Consider the following 19610-nt stretch of genomic DNA (forward strand, 5'->3'; position numbering starts at 1 on the left):
ATATCTGTTATGTCTAACAGGGTAGCCCACTAGTCCATGAGGCTTTTGAATTCTTGAAATAATGCTAGTGTGATTGAGAAGCCAAATTTTTAATTGTATTACATTTTGATACATTTATTTATTTATTTTTGTGGTTTGGGATCTTTTCAAAGGATGATGTATTTAAATTTAAATAGCCGCATGTGGTTAGTAGTTTTACAGTACTGGACAATGCAAGTTTAGAATGGTGTGATCTGAGTAGAGAAGAAGAGATTATGGTTGAATGAGGACCCACTCTTGGATAGGTGGAGTTTACCTGGAATTAGCCTGCTCATTTGGAAAGGAAGCATCTTCCCTATGCTTGGGTTTGTTTACTGAGAAAAGCAGAGATTAAAAACATAGAAAGACAACTATTGTTGGGTTTTTGTCAGTGATTTTATTGTATTTATATTTGGGTGAAATAGAGTAAAAATGAAATACAGGGATATAGTAATACATACTCATGTTCATGTACAATAAATTCAAATTTTAAGCATTGACACATTTTAAAAAAGTCATCATCTCTTTTATTTTAAACTAGTACTTAAAAAAAGGTAAGGGGTAGAAGTATTCTATTTAAGATTTTTTGAATGTTATCCTATTTAGAAGAGAGGGAGAAGTGAAGCAGTATCTTCAAAAGGGAGGTTGTTTTGAATCGGGATTTAGGTGGTGCTAATCTGATACTTCTAGACAGGTATCTATGGTACCCAGAATAATGATCCTTCAAAGATGTCTGTGTCCTAACCCCCAGAAGTTGTAAATATGTTAGGTTACAGGGCCAAGGGAAATTACGGCTGCCAGTGGAATTCAAGTTGCTAATTAGCTGCCTGTAAACAAGGAGATCATCCTGGATTATCTGGATGGGCCCAGTGGAATCACATGGGTCCTTGAAGGTGGAAGATGGAGCAGAAGAAAGTCAGAATCAGATGAGACTATAGAATAATTAGAGAGGTACAAGGAAGCTTTTTAAAAAAATTGTGGTAAAAACAAATATGAATTTTTACTCTCAATTATTTTAAGTGTACAGTAGTGTTAACTATACATACATTTTTGTGTAACAGATCTCTAAATTTTTCGTCTTGCAGAGTTGAAATTCTGTACCCATTGAATATCTTCCCTTTTCCTCTGCCCCTGGCAACTGCCATTCTACTTTCTGTTTCTGAGTTTCACTACCTTAGATACCTCATAGAAATCAAATCATGCAGTATTTGGATTTTTTGACTGGTTTGTTCACCTAACACAATGTCCTTAAGGTTCATTCATGTTGCACCATATGACAAGATTTCCTTCTTTTTAGAGGTTAAATAATATTCCACTCCTGGTCTATATCATATTTTCTTTATTCATTCATCCATTTATACACATTTAAGTTGCTTGCATTTCTTGGCTATTGTGAATAATGCTGCAATGAACAAGAGATTGCTAATATTTTTTGAGATCCTGTTTTCAATTCTTTTCGATATACATCCCAAAGTGGGATTGCTGGATTATATGGTAATTCTATTTTTAATTGTCTGAGGACCCTCCACACTGTTTTCCACAGTGGCTGCGCCATTTTACATTCCTACCAACAGTGCATGTGGGAGGAAGGGAGCCATGAGCCAAGGAATGTGAGTGGCCTCTGGAAACCAGAAAAAAGGAAGGAAAAGGGTTTTTCTTTGGTGTATGTAGAAAGAAATGCAGCTCTGGGCTAAAACCTTTATTTCAGCCTGGTGAGATCCACGTTGAACTTCTAACCTATGATAATAAATTTATGTTGTTTTAAGCTACCAAGTTTGGGGTAGTTTATTAACATCAGCAGCAGAAGACTAATACATTATGCCTAACACAAATGGCCTTCGCAGTACAAACTCAGGGCTAATTCCCCAAGAAACTCTTAGGAAAATAGCAGATTATGTTTACTTGGATATCTGTTCTGATATAACTTGAAATTCCATTGTCATTTCCTATCTGTTATAGGAACCTAAGCAAGCCGTTTAGCCTTTGAACATCCATGCTTTCTGTGAAATGAGAAATTAATATTTAAGCAAAAAATCCAAGGATGAGTGAGATATCGGTAGAACTCCTTGACATGTGTTGGAGGAAAATGTTTACAAATAAGTGCTATGATTGTATCTATTATTTTAGACATCAGGATATTCTGGGCTATATGTGTATCACTTTTAAGGAGCATGGAATTCAGCAAATAATCCTTAGTAGGCTGTGATGTTGGTGGTATTAAATAGTGACATAAAATAGTCATGCTAGCAGACAGGCTATGGTCATAAAAAATACTGACCTCAAGTCTTGTCTGCTTATTATCTCATTTGCTGAAAAGTTATTTTGTATCATTGCAATTCTACAGATGTTTCACAGATGTCTTTAAGGATATATTTCTGCAGCTTGTTATTAAGCTAACTTCTGTGCACTATGGCAGATTTCCACAGCATATTAATGAGAACATTATGGAATTGTAAATAAATATGTTTATAGCAATCGAGATGAAGAGCAGAACTATAAAAATGGTTATAAAAGTCTAATTAACATTTTAAAAGTAAAAAGCATGATGCCTTGATACCAGAGGGGAATGGCCTCAGTCAGTAGATAAAATGAAGAATTGTCAAGTGGGCTTAAGAGTGGATGAAACACTGCTATCAATATTTAATGGGATATGTCAGATTTTACTACCATTTGAAAGAATGCAAATAGGGGTTACCATAGAAATCACCTTGACAGAAAACTGCACAAAATACAACACAAATTATCCCTCGAGCAGCCTTGCAGGGGTTACTATGATGTCTGACTATAGTATTCTCATGTAATCTCTTGATGGTGGGAAAAATGACAGCATGTATGTCTGTGAATGTGCATATATATGCAGTAGAACTTGAAAATTGTAAGAACATTATGGAAATTCTAGAGGCAGCTATATTAATTTTTCTTTATATCATAATTACTCTTTGATAAAGCTATAAATGCCAAAATTACTTACAGCTTTAAGAAAGCATTCATCATAACCATCCTACTACAAAGACTAGGCAACCTCAGAGATGCCCATACTATTTGAATTTAATATGCTATTTTACATTTTAGTGATAATCTTCTTTTGTTTCATGGCTCTGTGATACTTAAATATTGCATTTTAGCAGCCTGGTCATGCACCAGTGAGACTAGTTGCCTTCCCAGATGCAATCTTCCATAGTCATTGAAAAAAAGCATCTTTTTCTAATCTTTGAAAAAACTTAGCCACACATGCTCTCCTTTAACTAGTCTACAATTATAACATAAGCTCCAAGCTCCAACAAATCACGCTTATTTCACAGAATCTTTTAGTAAAATAATATTATAATTTCTGCCCATTAAAATGGGTGGAATAGAAATCTGGGGTTGTAAAAGGAATAGAAAAAAAATAGTTGCTGAACCAAAGGTGGTGGGAGGACGGGGTAATAATTGTAAACATATAAACGTAAAAAAAATTGCAATGATTATCCTAAAAGGTAGGGAGAAGAGTCTGATACTTTTCCCCAATTTATGTATGGTTGAATTGAATGAATATGATTTTTAATACCCATAAATATAGGCATTATTCAATAGATAAAACAAAACAAGAATTCTAGAATTCCACTTTATGACCCATTAAGGGAGACAGAAAAAGGAAAAATGGAAACACTGAAGGAAAAGATAGAATGGGTAACAGAGAAAAAGAGAAGTTGGTCTGAAGGGGTGTAATCGAGAGACATAGGAAGCTCTGAACAGGAAGAGACAGAGCTAATGAGGGAAGAGAGGAAAGGAAACACAAAATAGAAGGAGGCGAAGAGCCTCTCTCCAACTTTCCCTGAAAATATTTTAAGGATTTAATAGAAGAGAACTCACATCCCTCAGAGGTATTTACGAGGTAGAGATAATTCAGGAAATGAAATGGGTTAGTTTCTTGTCAGACTTAGTGGCACTTTGTTTCTTTCTCCGGTGTCACTTGTATTAGGGCTTGGGTTTTATTGTTATAAGTGTACCCTTCAGTCTCTCCCACTGGTCTATAAACTCCTAATTCATTTTTTAATCTCTCCAGTTCAAAGTTCCTAACCACAAAGGATTGAAAGACATAAAAAAGACCAACAAAGAGAAACTGACAAACCTACAAGCACAGAAGGGGGTTTAATACACTTCTCCCTGAAACACGAAACTAACAGCCAGAAGAATTGAAGAGAGAAAGGATTGGAGACTTAAATAACCCATTGAAAGCTTGTTTAATAAATGTGCATAAAGGCTTGTCTCCAACACAGAAAATAAACATTCTTTCAGATTATTTTGAAAATGTACTCATGTAAAGCTACAGTGGAAATCTCAACAAATTTCAAAAGTGTCACCATCATACAGACAAAATTCTCAATGGCAATGTAGTAATATTTTAGAAATCAGAAAAATTTTTTTACTGTCCTCTTCCTGCTTGTCCTGCATGATGACTTGGGGAAAGAGTACACTTAACAAACAATTTGTGGGTTAAAGAGGAAATTAATTAGAAATTAGAAAATATTTAGAACTGAATAAATGTTAAAGCACTATGTATCAAGACTTAGAAGATGCAGTTAAAGTGGATCTTAGGGAGCAATTTATATTCTAAATTTCTATATTGGGACAATGTAAATATTTGAAAATATAGGGTCATTGTCAAAATCAAGATAAAAAGAACAATAGAGAAAACTAAATAATTTAGAAGGAAGGGAATTAATAAGATGAAGGCAGAAATAGAAAAAGGACCACAAAATAAAAATCATTAACAAAATTAAAGAGTTTTCTAAAAAGAATGGTGAAATACATAAATCTTTGTCAAATGTGACACAGCAGATAAATATCCAGGCCAAAACAAAAGATATTATCTGTAGAAAAGGACATTTAAGTTCAAATATAATATAAGTAGAGATTCAATAATCATAATAATGTCCATTAAGATACTTTATGCCTATATATATATCAAAACTCAGAAGAAATGTAAAAATCTTTAGGACAAACATAAGCTAATTAATAGTGATTCAAGGAGAAGTGGATAACTTGAATAAGAAAAAAGTGTTAAAGATTGTTGTTGAAAACTCCCACTTGTCTACCCAAAACACAAGTTTCAGGTAGTGTTTGGGGGCTAGTTTATTATTATTATTATTAATAACAATAATAATAATAATATTATTATTATTATTATTATTATTATTATTATTATTATTATTATTATTATTATTATTATTATTAAAGTCTAGGAATATCTTATAAAAACTTCCCAAATTATGTTACAAGAGGAAAGCTACCAAAACTCATTTTATGATACTAGTTTTACCTTGGCACTAAAATTGAAAGAAAATTTTAAAAAAGAAGCAGATTTTACTTATGAAACTAGATGTGAACACTGAAAACCTAATATTAATAAAGAGTCCAGTAATATACTAGAGTAATATGTTATAACCATGTAGGCTTTATGGGAATGCAATAAGGGTTTGACATTTGAAATTCCATCGAAGACATCCAGTTATAAATGGTGAACTGGATGCAAATATTTATCTCTTCTCCTTTCAAAAACACACATAAAAATGCCACTAAAAGGGAAAAAAGGAGATAAACCCATGTGGGAACAGTTAATGAGAGAGCAGACAACATCAGGGAAGAGATGTCAATGGGGGACCGATCATTTTGGGTGCAGGTGCACCTGGGTATGCGTGGGTATTATGTACTTATTACATGCCATGTACTAAATACTACCTAACTTCATTTTCATCTGAGGACAGACTAAGATGGAAAAGGATGAAGAAAGATGTCTGCAAATTTGATATTCTCATTAGTGATAAAATGTAGGAGGTAATTAAAATGACTCTAAATAAATGTATGGTCATTTATTCATTTATTCTTTCAGCAGACAAATACTGAGCAATACTGCATTCGATGTCTTTAGAAATATGCCTGGCATTGCTTTTTTTAATATATATTTTTATTGAAGTATAGTCATCCTACAACATTGTGTCCCTTTCTGATGTACAGCACAATGCTTCAATCATATGGAAACATACATATATTTGCTTTCATATTCTTTTTCACCATAAGTTACTGCAAGATATTGAATATAGCTCCCTGTGCTATACAGTATAAAGTTGTTGTTTATCTATTTTATATGTATTAGTTAGTATCTGCAAATCTCGAACTTCCAGTTTATCCCTTCCGACCCCCTTCCTCCCCTGGTAACCATAAGTTTGTTTTCTATGTCTGTGAGTCTGTTCCTGTTTTGTAAATAAGTTGTTTGTCTTTTCTTTCTGGCATTGCTTTTTAAAAGGATGATTGATGTGATCTTAGAGGAAAGGAAAAATCAAGTAGACATTGACCTTGTTATTATCTTTATAGGACTTGGTTAAAAACAGATTTTTTAATCTATTAATCAAAAATCTATTTCAAGAAAGCAATACCATCCATGAGCTAATACTATTTGCTTCTATTAAAGAATATTATAAGGAGAAAAAGTATGAACTTTAACGTGGTTATGTGGTTTCTAACAAGTGAATTAAAAATTGAGAAATTTATTTCTAATAATAGTACATTTTTGAATTCAAAGAATTAGGATTTTTAAAAAAAATTAATAGTTTTCATTTATGATAAAATGATATTGCTTAGAATTCAAAATGAGTCATAAGTATAATATCACTGGCTTCTCACAACAAGCCTTTGAGGTAGCTGGGACAAGTGGCATCATTTTTGTTGACAGATATTAAAACAGTGAAACTAGCACTTTTCAGCATTGGACTTGAAATTGAGAGTTTCATGTTGGGGGTCTTGATTCTGCTACAACTAGCATTGTGAGCTTGGGTGAGCACTTACCGCATCTGGACATCAAAATTCTTATCTATCGGATAAGAGGTCTAGAATTGTGTTTTTCCTAGCACTCTTTTATCTATAATTCGAGAAAGAAGGCTTCACTAAGGAGAAATTGTACCAGTCAGTCCCCCAAACTGTTACTTAAAAAGGTTTTTAAAACTTTAAAAATTCTATAGTCATTTTAGTTATTTCCTCTCCTTCCTTCCCTATCTACTCCTCTTCCTGCCCCTTGTCGTCCTCTCTCCCTTCCTTTCTCAAAGTTCAATTTAATAAGTCATAGAAAAAAAAATCCCAAGAGAGAGCAGCTTCTGGGTTGGTTGATTCAGCTACTCAGTGATGACATCCTTTAGAACCTGAATTCTTGTCATCAAAGTTTTACTCTCCTTTCCTCAGCATATTGACTTGCTTTTGGCAAATGCCCCTTCTGTTTGCAAGATAACTGTGACAGTTCCATGGAAATGTGAAAACATGACAGCATCCAGAAGAGACAGCTTTTTCAGTATGTCTCTTTGTATATGTAATAAAACCAATACCAGCGCCCCTTCCTCCAGACTTCTTGTGGGTCATTTGCCAGAATTGCTTCACAAGTTCATGTCCAATTAATCACTGGCAAGAAAAGTGGAATCATCACAAATGGACTAAACCAGTCAGAAAATACCCCTTCCCTCTGGACCTGGGGCTACAGCCCTCCTTTCTTGCTACATGTGTCTTGAGGGGAATGGTGTCTTTTCATGAGGGATTGGCTTCATCTCTGACTGTACTGCCATCTGTAGACGCTGATCTTTCACCTGGAAATTCCATTCTCAGTTATCTGCCAGGAAACTCTTGATGCTTTTTTCAAAACGGATTTCAGATGTTACTTTTGAAGGGAGCATAATGATAAGGAATAAAACCACCTAAGTTGGTATACCCAAGTATAAATGGTATTTTAGAAATAGTCTTTAATGTCAGAAGAAAAAATATGCTTTTAGTAAAAACAAATTTGAGAGATGAGAGCAATGGAAAAACAAGTCATCAAACATCAAATAGTGTCAATAAGATATAACGGAAAGCAAGTATTCTGGTTCCTTGAAGAATCTAGGTCACTAAAACATAATATTTGCACTTCCCTTGGAAGGAACCAAATAGCGTCAAGATATTTGGACAAAGGGATTCACAGACTCAAAATGAGGTAGTACAGGACACGAAAACACTCCTTATACTGTAATGATCCACAAAGGTGGATGTACCAGCCTACTCTGAATACAGCAATCTTGTTGGAAACCAGAGTAGAGCTGAAAGAGGGAACAAAGAAAATGGTATTTACATATGTATGTATGTATGTATGTATGTGTGTGTATCTGTCCGTCCTTCCTTCCTTCCTTCCTTCCTTCCTTCCTTCCTTCCTTCCTTCCTTCTTTCCTTCTACCTACCTACCTACCTACCTACCTATATAACTACCTACCTACCTACCTACCTACCAACCTACTACATAGGATCTACCCAATCTGGGAAACGGCATACATGATCTTTCTCCCATTCGGCTGCCCGTCAGTGTAAATGAAGAAACATTAGCAGATTTACGTTGCTTCACTTCCTTTTCTCTTGTCTTAGGATATCTGCAAGTGCTTAGTCTTGGACTGGAGAGAGAGAAACTCATTGTCAGAAACCTTTGTGGATTGAATTAGGATCACAGCCATTGTGACAGGTCACCACCATAACCAAACCATTCTCTCATTACTTATGAGACCCAAAAGGTTGCAGGAGGTCGTTAGCAACCTTCTCCAGGCAGCCTTCCTTGATCCTGCCCAGCCATGAATGCAGTTACCTTCTCCCTCTGTATAGTCTCTGACTAGTTATTATTCCATATTTTGTATTGACTTTTTTTGCTAATGTATTTTCCCCTCAATTTTCTAAAGATTGTGAATGTTATAATATATATATAATGTATATATATAATGTATATATATATAATCTCTTTTTATCTCTATTCTTGAGCCCTTAATCTAACCAGTGCTCAACGTGTGGGCTAATCTTATACCCCGTGGCTGCATTCAAGTAGCTGAGTGGAGCCAGAGAAAAACACAATCATCATGACTGCTTTCACTTTAGGACCACAAACCACAGGGGTGATTTTAGGGCTGCTCAAGAATCCTACTATGACCTGGCTTCTTATTTCACTGAGGAAATAGAATTCATAGAAGAGAACTTCCACATGTGCCCTCACAAAAGATGCCAGATTACCTGTATTGGCATACTGTGGGTTTGTTCTTTTACAATCGATGGACTATCTGAGGCTCTGTTCTATCTTGAGCACTGGTTCTCACCTTCTCCTGTCAAGGGTTTTGGTCCCAAAGTGATTTGTCTCTCTGTGTCATCCATATTCCTCTCTGTACTAAACCTGTATCAATAGCATACAAACATGTATCTTCCTTTAAGAAAAAAGTTCTTTTTCTCTATATTCTCTTCAAGCCACTGCATCATTTCTCTGTTGCCATTAATAGCCAAACTCTTATGCTTAGAAAGTGTTGTTTCTTCTCGCTGCCACCATTGCATTTCTCTCACACTTAGATCAGGTTTCCATCGATACCACACCACTGAAAGAGCTCTTGTCAAGGTTACTCATAACTGCTAAGTAGTATCCTCATCACGAGCGATCCACCAGCTGTGCTTCCCACAGTCCGTCATCCTCTTTTCTAAAACACTCGCAGCACTAGGTTTCTGGGTTTTAGCTTTTTCTCATTCTCCTTTGCCCTGCCTGCCTCCTCCTACTCATTCTTCCTTGCTGGGTCATCCACTTTCCAGGCTGTGTCCTTGGACCTCTTGTCTTTTCTAGCAGTGCCTATGCCCTAAATGCATTATTTTTTTAGATTTAGGCCTCCAGTCTTATTCTTCTTGGGCTTACTAGAAAATACCATAGACCGGGTGGCTTAAACAATACCTATTTATTTCTCTTAGTTCTGGAGGCTGGGAAGCCCAAGATCAGAGCGCCAGCAGATTTGGTTCCTGGTGGAGGCCCTCTTCCTGCTTGTAGATAGCTGCCTTCTTGCTGCCATCACATGCATGAGAGAGAGAGAGTTCTGGTCTCTCCTTCTTGTAAGGTCACTAATCTCATCCTGGTGCCCCACCTTCATGACCTCATTTAAACTTAATTACCCCCAAAAGTCCCTGTCCCCTAGTGCCTTCACGCTGGGGCTTTGGGCTTTAACATACAAATTTTGGGGGTACACATTCAATCCATAACATCTATATATATATTCTCAATCCATAATTGTATATTTAACTGCCTATTTGACATCACTGAGTAGGATCCTGACCTCCTATTCTTTATCCAACCTCTCTGAGCTCCTGTGTTCTCCACCTGCCAAGCACGTCAGATCTCTTGTGCCTCTCTGAGGAGGCCAGGCATGCCTCTGTAGCAGAGACTCTCTTCTCTCTGCCTAGAATTGTCTTCTCCCTCAAATGTATGACTTACTTTTTCCTTTACTTCAGATCATGTTCAACTATGCTATTATCAGAAGGCTCTTCCTGCCAACTCTCTATAAATATGGTCCCTTTACTCCAAAGCTTTATTTTTCTTCAAAGCACCTTTTCTCACCTGGCATACATTGTTTTTCTTTATTATCTCACCTCCCAACTAGTTCTTGAGAGCAAGAACTTTGGCTGGTTGGTTTGTTCCTCTGTCCTGTGAACTTTGAAGTATGCCTGACACATGCAGGTGCTCAGTTAATATTTGTTTAAAGAATGAATGAATGAGGAAAGCATTGAAAGATTATACCACTGATGGCACAAGGGATTGCACATTACTGAGAAAGCAGAGCATGGTGAGGTAGATTCACAGATTATTGCAGTTAAAAGGGAACTTAGTGGGGAGGTTATAGCTCAGTGATAGAGTGCCTGCTTAGCATGCACAGGGTCCTGGGTTCAATCACCCAGTACCTCCATTAAAAATAAATAAATAATTAATAAACCTAATTACCTCCTCCCCCAAAGAAAAAAATAGGGGGAACTTGGTCCAATTGAATTTCCATACTTTGAATAGGAAGTCAGTTCTAAATTTAATACCTAGAGGTAGAAATAGTTCTAATTTGTGGGTGCCTGAGACTCTCATTTTAGTGTTCTTTTTATACATCATGCTGGGGTTTGGCTGCTGATAGTATAATTTTATTGAAGTTTCTACAATTCAGTTAAAACCCATGAATATTAATTTTCATGGAGCTGACAAAAATATAATATACAATAAATACATGATCTTTAGATTGTCTCAGACTTTGTCTTGCTGACAAAGCCCATCATTTTTTCTTCTACTTTTGTCTGACTTATATATCTAATGTCCCTAGCCATTTTCCCTTCTCACTCTATGTGCTACTATATCTATTACCGTAATTTCGTCTACCACTTTTATTGGCATAACTTCTGAATCTGTTATATCTTAAATCCATATTTTCCTTCTGAGCTCTAGATTTGTCTTTGAGGCATTTGTGTTCAGATGTCCAACACAAATTGAAGATATTCCAAACTGAACCTCATCATCTCCTGCCTCTCTTCACTAGGGTCTCCACCCTGTCCGTCCCTCCCTCTAACCCTGTTCTTCCTCATGTATTTTGTGGTCCATGGATGGTGTCATGATTAAGTCGGCAACACACTGATTAAGTTGGTAAAGCAGCTATGAGGGAATCACCCTTGAATCTTTCCTCTTATTTTTTTCCCAAGCTGAATTCATTGCCAAATATGGATGCCCCTTGCTCATAATCTCTTTCCAATTTCTCTCTCCTTTTTCTATCCTAAACACCACATTCCCTGCATCAGTTTCTCATGTCTCTTCCTTTCATCCTTGCATGGCCTCTATCCAGTGTACCTTCCTCTAGTGTTGCACAGCGTTGCCGTATCTTTCTAAAGAACAAATCTTATTATGTCTCTCACCTGCTTCAAATTCTTTACCAACCAAAGTCTTAATATGATACAAAATGCCCTTTCTGATTTGACTCCTGCTAACCTTTCCAGGCCTGTCTTCTTACTTTTACCATCCTTTCTCCTTTCCACCCATGTTGAAATCTGCAGGTGTCTGGTTATGCCTTGAACTCTCACCCCTTCTTGGATTTTGCTTGACCACTCTGTCTACTTCTCCTTCTTGCAAGCTTGGAGCTATCTTTCCAAGGACCCTCTTCTCCCCCAGACTGGGTTGAGGCTGCTCTTTGGTGTTCTTATTGTACCTGTCAAGACATCCATGATAGTGTCACTGAATTTCACAGTAGTTATCAGATTACCTGCTGAACTCTTCCATTAGACTGTAAGATGCTTGAGGACTGGGTTGGGTTCATACCTTTTGTTTATTTAGCATTTTGAAAGATACCTGGCACATGAATGTTGATTGCACAAAGGAGTGAATGAGACGTCTACAGAATAGCGTCTCCTCGTATGTGTACTGCCATTCAACAGTCTTGATGATAATGAGTATGAAAGACCATCAGTTCACCTCTGACTTGCCTTAACTGTGGCCTAGCCCCACTCTAGTGCTTCCCTGGTTTTGATTGTAATTAGTGTAATTAAATTATAGTTGCCATTTTTATAGCATTCAAAATTTATATAACACTTAGAGATACATTTTAAAATTCAACTCCCTTCAAGCAAACAAAACTTGTGAAATTATTCGGATCACATTTCTACAAATGAGAGTACTGAGAAACAGACAGGAAAACTGGCTCGTCCACGGTCACACACATGGAAGTCATGAACTGGGAATTTGAACCCAGTTCTTTTGAGTCTTTGTTAAGTGTCTTGCAAGCATCTCTGTTTGGCTCTATGCAGGTTATTTACAGTGTTTGAAAAGTATCAGTTTGCTTTATATACTCCTCAGTTGTCCAGAGAGAAACATTCCAGAGAAAAAATCCTATACCACCTCAGAGTGTGAGAGCAGAAGGGAAACTGAGAATACTTCTACACATTGATGTTTTCATTTGAAGGATGATGGGGGAAGAAAGAAGAGGAAGATGAGAGAAACAAGGGCAGTGTACAAAAGGGGATTCTTTTGGTTATTAAGGGATGCATGTTTTCAGGTTTGATTTTCAGACACAAAATTGTCCTAAACTGAAATTTCTCAGAGTTCTAAAATTTCCTTACCTTGTTGTTGTTGTTGTTGTTGTTTGTTTGTTTGTTTCAGTTTGGTTTTCCCAAGCTTCTTACTGTATCAGATAGAACAAAGAACCTGTTACTTGAAGGTAGCTACTCTGGTGCTATTTTAGAACAATCATAAGTTGAGCACCAGAAATTCCGTAAGAAGTCCTGTTTTTATGAGACTGTCTTTAGGACAGATTTACAGGCTTTGAAAATTATTCAAGCTTCCATCTAAACAAATCTTCAAGCCTTTGATGTGTTTTTAGTTGCTCAAAGGTCAAATCAACATTCTGTATTATTTCTTCATTCTTTTTTTTTTTTTTTTTTTTTTTTTTTTTTATAGTTGGTGTTGCCACCAAGGACCTAATTTCTATCCACAAGGCAGGGCAGAAGGCTTGCAGCCAGTGCTACAATCAATGCTAATGTTACTCTTTAGCCAGCTAGAAATTAGACCTGGGTATTTCTCTGGAGTCTGAAATCCTCAGGTCATAACACTAACATGTCCCAGCACATAGCCCAATCTTATTTAACCTTGCTTCTGGGCATTGTACATATTAAAACTATTTAACTCTCCTGAACAGGTCTCCAGCTGACTTATGTTGCGAGTATGAAGTTCTTTTTTTTTTTTTTTTTTTAATGTAGAAAAAAGTATAGTACAAGAAGCGAGCAGTAAGTCAGTAGGAATTGAGGTGTATGCACAGACACCGAAGTAAATGGTGTGGAGACCTTACCTTGATTTGTTAAAGATGCAGACGGCTGATTACAAATTGATGCTATGGATAATTGAATTTCAGATGTCTTGAATAACTAACCTGGAGGGGCAATATCATATTTTGAAGTTTTGCCTTTTAATTACTGGCAAGTCATCATCATTTTGGAGTGAAAATGCATTTCTGGAAATCTTTATAGTATAGGAACAGCTTCAGTGGTCCTCTGTCACTGAAAAAGGTTTGTTTGACCATCATCTCCAAATGACTTCAGAAATAGAATAAGTATTTGCATATCAACTGTAGCAATGAATAGCTGATGAGTTTAACTCCCGTTACTGGTGAATCAACTCTTCCCACTTGTGTTTATCTAGTAGTTGTAGTCCATTTAATTAACGTTAAAAGGAGTTGGATTTTTTTTCCCAAGAGAAATATGTTGATCTGAAAGATCATTTGGGAATACCCTTTCCAGAGCACCTACATTTTACATGAAGATTTTCAGATCCTGGCACCTATGGTTGCTAATGTCTGAAATCTCCAAATGTATTAGTTGTATTTTGATGCAGTTCTTATCTCTTAAAGGGATCCTGACTTACGTGCAGCTACTTTGAGGTTTGGAGCACCTGAAGTTGAATCAGAGAATCAGTCCGATGGTTGTAGGATGGGAGTGCAAATCAGCATTCCTTGGGCAGGATTTACTCATTTAATAAGAACGATATAAGTCATATGTAGAGAACCTCAGGGGTTCATTTGCTTAGCAATTGCTGACTTTCAATGCGTGACTCCTCTCCCCTGACCACAACAGAAGATTGACCCAAATGGAGGCAATCAGAGTGTCCCTCATCCAGGAATTGAGCTCGAGAAAGGCAATGAAGGACGGAAGATAGTGGGAACAGTCACCTGATGGTAGCATTTCCATGAATTCCTGCCCCGGAAGCTTCTGGTGCTGCCCTGATGCTTCCCCTCTTAAAGCAAGAGCAATAGTCACTTTTCCTTTTAGAATTTTCTGAAGATTATTAGAGTCTGTTTCTTTTGCCTGAAAACAAAATATCTAAACTGGTTCAACCGATTCTCTGCCTAATTAAGGTATGGAATATGGCTAATTAAGAAACTTAATTTTCACATGATTATGAAATATTTTAATTCTGGAGGGATATTACTTGCTAAAAATTATTGCTATGAGAGGCAATTACTCATAGGATTGGTTGTAAACAAACTTATGAAGTAGGCTAAATTTATCCTGGAGTTTTCTATCTCATCTTTCTGGACCTCTTTATGACCATCTTCCTCCTGCCCATGTCCCTCAAAAAGTTTTCATTTTTAAACCACTATTGTAAGTAACCCTACATCTCAAATGCCTACTGGTTTGGGTTTATGTCTGTTGCGCTGGTGTCATTACTAATGATACCTCCCTTCACTCTCAAAAGTCCCTTAGTTTATGGTCATCTTACTTAAATGTGTTCAGTAGCCTTGGTGGAAACTTCTACTGTGAAGAAAAGTTGAGATGATCAAGTGATTATCAAATTACTAAATATTTTTTTAATTTTTAAAAGAAAATGGATATAGAGACCTAAAACCACTGAATAGCAAAACCCAAACAATTAGATTAAAAAAATGGACAGAGGGTCTGAATAGACATTTCTCCATAGAAGTCATACAGATGGCCAACAGATACGTGAAAAGATGCTCAACATCACTACACATCAGGGAAATGGAAATCAAAACCATGATGGGCTGTCGCCTCACACCTGTTAGAATGGCTGTTAACAAGACAAGAAAGACATAACAAATGCTGGCAATGATGTGAAGAAAAGGGGACCCTTGTACACTGTTGGTGAGAAAGTAAATTGGTGCAGACACTGTGGAAAAGTATAGAAGTTCCTCACAAAATAAAAACAGAACTACCACATGATCCAGTAATGCCACTTCTTAGTACTTATTCAAAGAAAACAAAAACATTAACTTGAAGAGATTAATGCATTCTTGTGTTTATTGCAGCACTGTTTATAGCAGTCAAGATACATAAACAATCTAAGTGTCCATCAACAGACAAATGGATATAGAAAATTTGGTATATATACAATGGTATTATTTGGAAATGACAAAGAATGAAATCTTGCTGTTTGCCACAATATGGATGGACCTTGAGGGCATTATGCTAAGTGAAATAAGTCAGAGAGAGAAAAACAAATACTGTATAATCTCACTTATGTGAGAAATCTAAAAAAAAAAAAAAAAAAAAAGAATAAACCAGGCTCATAGATACAGAGAACAGATTGCTGGTTGCCAGAGTTGGGGTGGGGGTGGGCGCAAAATGGGTGAAGGGAGTCAAAAGATACGAACGTTCAGTTATAAAGTGAATAAGTCATGGGGATGTAGTGTACGTCATCGAGACCAAAGTTAATAATATGGTACTGCATGTTTGAAAGTCACTAAAAGAGTAGATCGTAAGAGTTCTTACCATAAGAGAAAAAAAATTCTGTAACTATGTGTGGTGACAGATGTTAACTAGCTTTATTGTGGTGATCATTGTGCAGTGTATACAAATATCAAATCATTATGTTGTGCACCTGAAACTAATATAATGTATGTCAATTATGCCTCAATTAAAAAAAAAGAAAATGACATATGGGAATGTTCAAGGGGAACAGTTTCAGTTAAACAAGATGAATAAGTTGCAGAGATCTATAGTACAACACGCACCTGTAGTTTACAATACTGTATCATGTGCTGACACATTTGTTAGGCGGATAGATTGCATGCTAAGTGTAAGTGTTCTTACCACCACCACCACCACCACCACTACCACCAGAACGACAATAACATCATCAAAAAAAAGAGAGCGAAAGAGAAGCAAAGAAAATGTCAGGCTTTCAGAAGTATTTCTTTATTTTCTTCACCTGACTATTTCTCCTGCCACCTATATCATTTTTTTTAAGTGATCTCTTTTTGATTTTACTTATTTCTAATCACTTAGATTATTATCACATTATTTCTGGTGCAAACTGCTCTTATCTTGTACCTAATGTATTGTCCCTTTTAACTTACTTGCACCTGGAAAAACACCAAACCTGGAGAAAAACCAAATACCCACTACATCCTGTCCAGACGTCTTGGCTATAGAGTACTACTATGGAAACACCCCCCCACCACACGTGCACCGCAGAAAAGTAGTCTCCAGCTACCAGCAGGCTCTAATGCTGCCAGCTGATCTTTCTTCTGTACCAGGGAAGTTCCTGTCACCATTCTCCTCCACAGCTGTGTCAAACCCCTGCTCTTCTCCTCAACCCCCGCCTACCATCCCCTCCTATTCTCATAGATGGTCTTGTCAATTCTTTCTTCACAGCGAAGGAGGAGACTGTCAGGCAGGAGCTGTCACGTGCCACTTTGCGCTGAGACACACACCCAGCGTTGCTATATCCAGACTCGTTCCCAACACCCTTCCTTCCTAGAGACGTGGGGGAAAAGTCTTTTCATTTTTGAGTTTCATTCCATTCTTTGGGAACCTTGCTCCTTTAGTGTCTTTTTTCTCCTTTGTCTACTATGTTTCTCTTATTATAGCTTTTTTTTTTGGCATAGTTTTGAGTTTTAACACTGCCAGATCCTCATGTTTCAGCCATTCCAGTTCTCCAAGGCCCTTACATCACATCTCTAAACCATCTCTACAGAGTCCCCATCCCCCTCTACTTTTCTTAACCTAAGTTCATCCTTCTTTGAGAGTCATCATTCTGGTTTTCTCTTGCCTAAGAAGTTTTTCCTCCTCCAACCCCACCTCAGTCTTCAGTGGCTACCACGCAGTCCTCTCCTACATCATAGGTGTACATCAGCCTGGGCGGACATGGCTTACTGGTTTGCCTTTCCTGTTGTGTCATGAATATTTTGAGAACAAGGACTGCCGCTATCTCTACATGTCCAGTGGTCTACTCCCAAGCGTGTTCTTCATCAAAATGACACACTGTATCTGTCACGAAATACGTCCCTGCACACCACCCTCAGCAAGCTAAAATGCATGGTTACGTGGTATTTCTACAGGAGATTTCAGGATAAAAATAATTATTTCTCTCCCTTTGCTCCAATATGAGCCCCCATAAGGGGTGACTGCCTGAAAATATGAAACTGGTTATGATAATGGAGATAAGATCTGAGCAAAAGAGTAAGGATGAATGTGGAACCGCAAAAAAGACAAAGGCGAGAACAGAGATGGTGACTGGAGCCTTCAGGTACACGGGTTTTATGGAAGGTGTATTACATCTGGTGTTACGCAGTGCTTCTCCTGTACCCAGCCCTCTGTGTGGATGAGTGACGTAGACACTGTTACAAAATGCATTTTAAAAGGAAGAAATTAAGACTCGGATTGATAAGTGATGTGCACAGTGACACGGTGGTGAGGATGAGATTTGAGCCCAGGCAGGCTGACCCTGCAGTCCCTGTAGTCTGAACCATACGAGACAGTTGCAGGGCAGTGAAATTGTGTGATCTGAACAGGTAATCCAATTACTGAAATAGCTAAAATCATACTTAAAGTGAGCCACTTTCTTTGCTGAAATCTGTGAAGAGTATCTTCATTCCATTGTAAACTGATCTTACTTCCTTTGTTTGAAATTTTTCTGTGCTAGCTTCAGCAATAAACATGTCAGTATTTTTCTAGGGTCAAGTAGTAGCTTATTAAGAAATGGGACTGTGAAAAACACAGATCTAGTTATCTGAACATGGAATTTGAGGTATACAATAAACTGAAAAATTTTCTTTAAAGACAACATTCCCATAAAAATGGTTGAAATTATCGCCTTTCTTTGAAAAGCACGTGTATCTGCTAATCTGCAAAGTAAATCTACCTGCTTCCACTCTGCTTTAGTGATTTTTCTGTATTAAAGGCAGAGAAACAGAAGAACCACAGCACCTCAAAAATGCTGCTGCTTAAATTCTGTGCAATTTTCTTTATTACTGATGTCTACCTTTAAACAGATTTGTGAGGTGTTGACTTCAAAGGGGGCTCTTGCATTTTTAATCACCTTGCTCAGGAACAATGTTTTCTTGGCGTGCCTTCCATTTCTCTTTTATATGGGGGAAATTATACACATTTTTACGAAGTCATCAATTTCGTTGATGGCTTGAAATTCTACCCTCAGTTTCATGCATGCATGGCTTTATAAAAGTGGGATCAGTTTTCTATGCTTCAGGGACTGTGCAGTGAAAGCAGGATCCAGCAGCGATTTGGCTGTATCCGACAAATGCCTGCTGTCAGATTTCCCCTTCTCCTCTGTTTGACACGATGGAGTCCCTTGCAAGCATGTCGATTCAGACCAGCGTGCTGCATACTAAATTATGACAACAGTATCCACATGTTAAAATCAGAAAAAGGTGGACTCATCATGTGGTATTTTTCTGAAGTGAAACCTTGGTGATGAGACCAGAAAAGAAGACTATCCATCAATTATCTCAATATTTTGGAAGCTGTGGCATAGGGTGGATGTTTGACTCTTGCTGCGGGATGGCAGGATTGCTGTGATTTATGTGGATCTAACTGTATGATTTTGGTTTTGATGACAGATGTTAGAGGAATAATATTCAACTTTGTGATGTGTTCTAATATCCTTGGGGTAAAATGAATCTACATAGAACTGAAGAATATTGTAGTTGTATTGGTTAATTGAAGCTGCTGTGCTTTGTACTTTATTTCAGAGCATCATGCCTGAACAGACCTAGAAGAATAGCAATTATTTTTAGCAAATATGAGACGGGCTTGCAGCGTTCCCAGCATGTGACAAGTCTCTAGACACACAGGGAAGGGAAGGAGGGGTGGGTCACAGGCTGGGTTTTCACTTGTAGGATATTCTTGTAATTTCTGGAAACCAGTAATGTTTTACCTGTGTTTGGTTCCAACCCTTTATGCACAATAAGTTGGCTTTAAATATGATGGAGTTAAGTAAAGTGGACGTGTCTGTGACAGTTGCGAGATGTACAGCCATT

Source organism: Camelus bactrianus, chromosome 8 (genome assembly GCF_048773025.1).
Source record: "Camelus bactrianus isolate YW-2024 breed Bactrian camel chromosome 8, ASM4877302v1, whole genome shotgun sequence".
Lineage (NCBI taxonomy): Eukaryota > Metazoa > Chordata > Mammalia > Artiodactyla > Camelidae > Camelus > Camelus bactrianus.